This window comes from Parus major, chromosome 14, assembly GCF_001522545.3.
Source record: "Parus major isolate Abel chromosome 14, Parus_major1.1, whole genome shotgun sequence".
NCBI lineage: Eukaryota > Metazoa > Chordata > Aves > Passeriformes > Paridae > Parus > Parus major.
The window spans coordinates 5,519,704-5,525,442 of NC_031783.1; positions in this window are offsets into that span (position 1 = coordinate 5,519,704).

A 5,739-nucleotide genomic window follows, 5' to 3' on the forward strand; every position below is an offset into this window, starting at 1 on the left:
CCAGCCCGTTCCTTTATCCCCCCAGCCCGTTCCTTTATCCCTCCAGCCCGTTCCTTTATCCCCCAGCCCGTGCCTTTTCAAAGCACTATAATTTGATTTTCAAATTTATTTAATTTCTTATGTCTGACAAATTCATATTATTTATTTACCTGTCAGTAATGATATACTACAAAGTCATTCTGGATTTTGGTAAAGAAATACATCAAAAAAAAACCCACTGATGTTTGCAAGAAAAAAAAAATCTGGTTTAAAACATATTTTTGAAACAAATTTTGAAATGCAAGTGTCTAAGTTTGAAATGCAAAGTCTGTTTGAATGACTAACTCCATCCAACATTTTCACAGCACAGCTTTCTTCCTTTCAGCAGGGGGAACAGGCACCACAGCTGACATGAGAGGGAAGTAGAAAATTCTCCAAAGAATAACATTTTAATTCATCTTGAAATAAACATTGAGGGTCTGTGACTGACTCCTGTAAAAGTGAAAAAAACCACCATATAGAAGATGAACAGAAGCAGTAAAAGCCATCTATTGCAATGTATCATGATGCTGTTACATTGCTATCTGCCAACCAGCAAGTAAAAATTCCTCCTGTGACAAAATTGTAAATGCCACAATAACACCATATTTTCTGCTTTGTTTCTTGGAGGAAAAAAAAGAAGTCTAAACTTGGGAATAATATTAAAAAAATTCTTATAAACTGGGGATTTGTATAAGATTCTGGGAGGGGAGCTGGGAGCTGCCCCATTTCTCTGGGGTCAATCTTAGAGATTATTTGGCTGTTCAGGGTAGTTTTAATCTGTAGAATTTTTTTCTTTTTTCACAGAAAAAATTATTCCAACATACTGCTCACTTACCTGTTGGGTCTAATGCTTCATGATTGCCTGGAGCACCATGGGTGCTCTATTTTGCTAAAAGATACACTCCTAATCAGCCCTGTTTGTTAAGAAGATTTACATATCCTGACTGAAGAACTGAAAAATTGTAAGGAAAACAAGCTTTTTATATTTCAGTTATCAGCAGCTCCTGTAGCTGTGGCAGGTGGAAAGTGCTGAAACATCAGCTTGTGGCTGTGTCTTGCTCAGTAACTGCTTTGGAAATGGTGTGTCAGAACCTAAGTGTCTTTGGAACACAGTTCTCTGAGTTTATTGGCATAAGCACAATAGGAAAGAGTTCAAACACACACGAGGAGGCAGGAGGGATGGTGGGCAGCCCTGGATGGGCTGCAAACACATCAAGTCTTTGTGCTGAGTAGCAAGAACAGCACTCAGAAGCAGGTCATTGCCAAATGCTCCCTCAGAGGACATCCTCTGGGGGTGCACAGCCTCCAATTTCTCAAAATTAGAGGCAGAAAAGCTTAAATTATACTTTAAACAATGCCAGTCTCCATCTTCTCTGGTTGGTGTAAAACCCTTACAGACACAGGTGCAGGGAGCAGGTGAAACCGGGATCCCGCTCTGACTCAGCCGCCTTCACTGCTGCTTCCATCTGCCTGCTGCTGGAAGCACGCTGCACCCAGCCAGCCTCTCACTGCCTGACATATTCCCCCAGAAAGTTTGACAACATCCTTTGGCTTCTAAAACCAGCACCTGCATTCCTCCCAAAAAAGCGGATGGCACACGGATGTGGCGAGCTGCACCTGCGCTCTCCGAGCTCTGCCGCTGCTCTGTGGCTCCTGCTGGGACACCAAAGGCCACCTCTGCCCAAACTCACTGCTCAGGTCACCCCAGCTCCTGCAGCCTGCCAGGGGTTACTGGGAACAGAGCTGAGGCTCCCTGGAGAGGGCTACAAACCTATTGAAATAGGGATGCTAAAGCTATCAGCAGGAAAGGGATGTGAGTGCAATCTTCTGTTCTCTTTAAGAGAGAATATTGACCTAAAATTGTTTCAGCTGACCATACATGTTTTTAAACAGTTTAAGACTTGCCTAATATTTGCCTTCAACCTGAACAGAATATTTTGATCCACTTTCATAGTACTTACAGATTCACAGAATCAAGATCGTCCAGTCCAAGCACAAACCCAGCACCCCTAAACTCACGTGCCACATGCAGAGGCCTCCTGAACACTTCCATAAACAGTGACCTCACCACCTCCCTGAGTGACTTATTCCAATGCCTGGTCACTCTTCCAGTGAAATATTTTTTTTCTAATATCTAATCTGACTCCTGGTGCAATTTAAGGTCATTTTGTCTCATCCTTTCACTTGGAACCAGCCAGAGGGAACCGACCCCCACCTGGCTACAACCTTTTTTCAAGTAGTTCTATAGAGGAATGAGGGCCCTCCTGAGCCTTCTCGTCTCTAAACTAAAAGAAACACAGTTAAGTTCTTTTTAACCATCTTCTTAACATTTAGGTAAATGTCAAGGTATTTTATGCTCAATAATTTGAAGAACTGAAATTATTCACTTTGAAAATACATAAATGGAACTCTTAAGACAGTTCCAAAAGTATGGATTACTGTTATTTCTATTGAACCTAATCACTGAATTATCACTGATTTCCTCACCTGGAAATCTAGTTCAGTTCCCTTTCCCCATCTGTTCCCCTTTTTCCTTCAAGGAAAAAATTTGAGTCCTCAAATTCATCAAAATCCATTCATTGTCCTGCTTCCATACATCTAATTTGTTCCCACAGATGATTTTATTTTTTTCTTACAGTTTAACCTAAAACCTCAAATCCTGGGTAGAAAGCTTTTAGGGGATGTTTCAGTGCTCCTGCAGGGGAGTGCTGCTGTCTGCCAGCCCCTGAGCTGAAGCTCTCTGGCCTGTGCTTTCCTGGGGCTGGTGTGATTGTGGGTGTGCTCTCCATGGAGCCCCTGAGCACTGCAGTGCTGCTGTCACCGTGCTGCTGTCACCGTGCTGCTGTCACCGTGCTGCTGTCACCGTGCTGCTGTCACCGTGCTGCTGTCACCGTGCTGCTGTCACCGTGCTGCTGGCACCGTGCCTGGCCGAGTTTGGGGTCAGGGTTCAGTGCTCAGTGGGGCTCTGGGGGCTGCTGCAGGTTCTGCTGGCAGCCTGGGATGGGTTCCCAACCATCCACCCTCCGGCTCCCGCTGCTCCAGGAGCTCCGTGCCCCGTCTCACACTCCCAGCCCTGGTGTGGGATCGGCCCCAGCCCGGAGAGGGGACCCTGAGGGGACCCAGTGGGACAGGGCTGGTGTGGCACTCGTGCACTGAGCAGGGGCTGGTGCTCCTGCACCTCTCGGAGCTGGACAAGGGCACTGTGAGCCCCCATGGCCTGGCCTTGCTCCTCACCCCCCTCACGTTCCCCACACGTGAGGGGAAGTGAACAGCCACACGTGGCAGAAGATAAATGGGCTCCGTGTAGTTCTGGAGAAGTGCCTCAGCCCAGAAGAGGGGACCAGCACGGCTGTGGCCATGCCCACCCCGTGTGTCACACCCTGCCAGTGCCCTCCCCAGGCCCAGCACAGCCACCACTGCTTCTTGGCAGCTCATTCCATTCCCTGCTCCTTCCTGAAAATGGCTTCATTGCAACTTCTGACTTGTTTTTTAAAGAACGACTAGTTTAACACAAAGCAGAAAAAGAAAAAAAGAAATTAAAATCCAGGATCTGTCTTATTCGTATCCACTTGCAAACAAAAAGCACTCTGGAAACACTACCCAAGCAGAACAGAGATTTATTTTCAAGCATGTGAGCAGTTTAAGGTCATTTACTTAAAATTACATTCAAGAAACAACAGTGATGCTTCTGCATTACTCTCTCCCTTTAATGCCATTCTGCATCTAATCCGTCTTACTGTTCAATAGAAATAGCTTACTCCCACGTCTGAGGAGAGGATTGGGCTGGAGCCTGCATCTCAAACACCCTCCTGTCACCGGCAGCAATGCCATTTTTAGATCTCCCATTCCAAGGAAAGGTCAGTCACTATTCTAAACAATAGAAGGAGAAAATAGTCAGTCCACTTACCCTTTCTCCAGCTTTTAAAAGGAAACCAAGCAAACAAACAAACAAACAAACCAGTCATCAGTGCCAAGGTAATTTCCAGTATTTTAATATAGTTACACAGAATCAACAGACTCTGGCAGTAAGTTTTTTTCCTCAAGATGTGATCATACATTTCTGACAACAGCACAGCAGTGCTGTGAAAGGACATCAGATAAGAAATACAGCTGGTTGAAATCTGCACTTCAAGTTCCTCACAACCTTTTTCAGGAGAAAAAGAAATCCTTCTTCAGAAAATAAGTATAATAAAAACCCCAACAGCAGAGTGTCAACACAAAGCAGATGCTCAGCTTTGATTTCATATGGATTCATCCAGGACTTTTTGGGAAGTTTCCTTCAGGGTGTGGGAATTGGAAAAGACAAGTCCCCAGGAGGAGTATTCCCAAGGTTGGGCCAATATTTTCATTTTTTCCCCTCTCCCCTCAGGCTCCCTGGGAAGCCCATGGAGAGCAGCCCTTCAGCCCAGCCAGAGAAGGTGGGTGGCCAAAGGGGCTCCATGGCTACTGCTGGGAATTCATGCTGAACACTCACCACAATTTTTGCTCTAAGGTGCCCAAGGTTTCCAGGCAGCTGCAGCTGAGCTCAGGAATTGGTCAGTGGAACATCTTCAGCATCCACACAGCCACTTCTTCTTCCCCATTTTCTTGTGGTTTATTTTTTTTCTTTGACTTTCTGCCAGCCTCCTCTAAGGTTTTGGCACAGATGATGGTGAAATTACCCAGCACTTACCTCCTTGCAGAAGAGGCACAATATGGTTCCATGGCCACTGGCAATGAAAAGTCAGTCTGAATTAACAGCAGCAGGAATTTTTGAGTGGCAGAGTGAGAGGAGGATGTGGTGGAAATGCTCTGTCATTGTGGTTTGGGCTGAGAGTGTATGGACACAAATCTTGCCATACACAGAACAGAGGTCATTATTCAACATATAAAATATTCCATATGAGAAATCAGAATACAAAACAGAAATCTATCACAGCTGTATCTGTGGTGGTATTTAACACCTTTTGTATACTCCTAAAGGTTAATAAACCTGAATACAAAGAAAGAAAAGTTATATTTTGGGTAATAATTGGAAATAATTTTGCAGGTTTAGGGAAAAATAAAAAGTACAGACTTCTCTGCCTGAAGTTTTGTATAAGATGATTTTTGTTTTGCATTATGTAATCAAATAAACACATCACAACATTATCACTTGGGGCTTGAAATGCAGTGAATGTCCCTGGAGCTCCTTTGATGCCACCTGCCATGGAGGAAACATCTCCCTTGTGGCTCCAGGCTCCAGGCCAGGTGAGGTAAACTAGCACTAAAAAATTCCTTGCTGTTGTGATGGTATGAATATATAAATACATAAACCAGCCTGATTTGCTGTGAATGCTCTTGGACACAGTGGCTGAGGACACCTCCATGGCAAACATCAGCTCTGCTGGGCAGAGTGACCTTCACTGGGACCTCACCTCGTCACTTCAGTGATCCAGTCCTTGTTAATTAGGTGCTTTTTCCCCTTCAGTTCCTATACAGAGACCAGCAAGGAAAGGTGCAGCTTCTTCATGTGTGCTGTTCAAACAAATTACTCCTGAGGATGAAACACAACTGTTCCAGGGAATTTTTGAGTATTTGGGAGGATATTTAAATTCTGGTCAAGATTGGGCTCTTAAATATATATCCACTTTTTTCTACAGCATGTTCTGACTATTGTATTTATCCTTATATTCTTTACAAAAATCTCTTGGTTTTCTTTCCCCTTCCCCCCAAATTATTTAAGCATAAATAGCCACT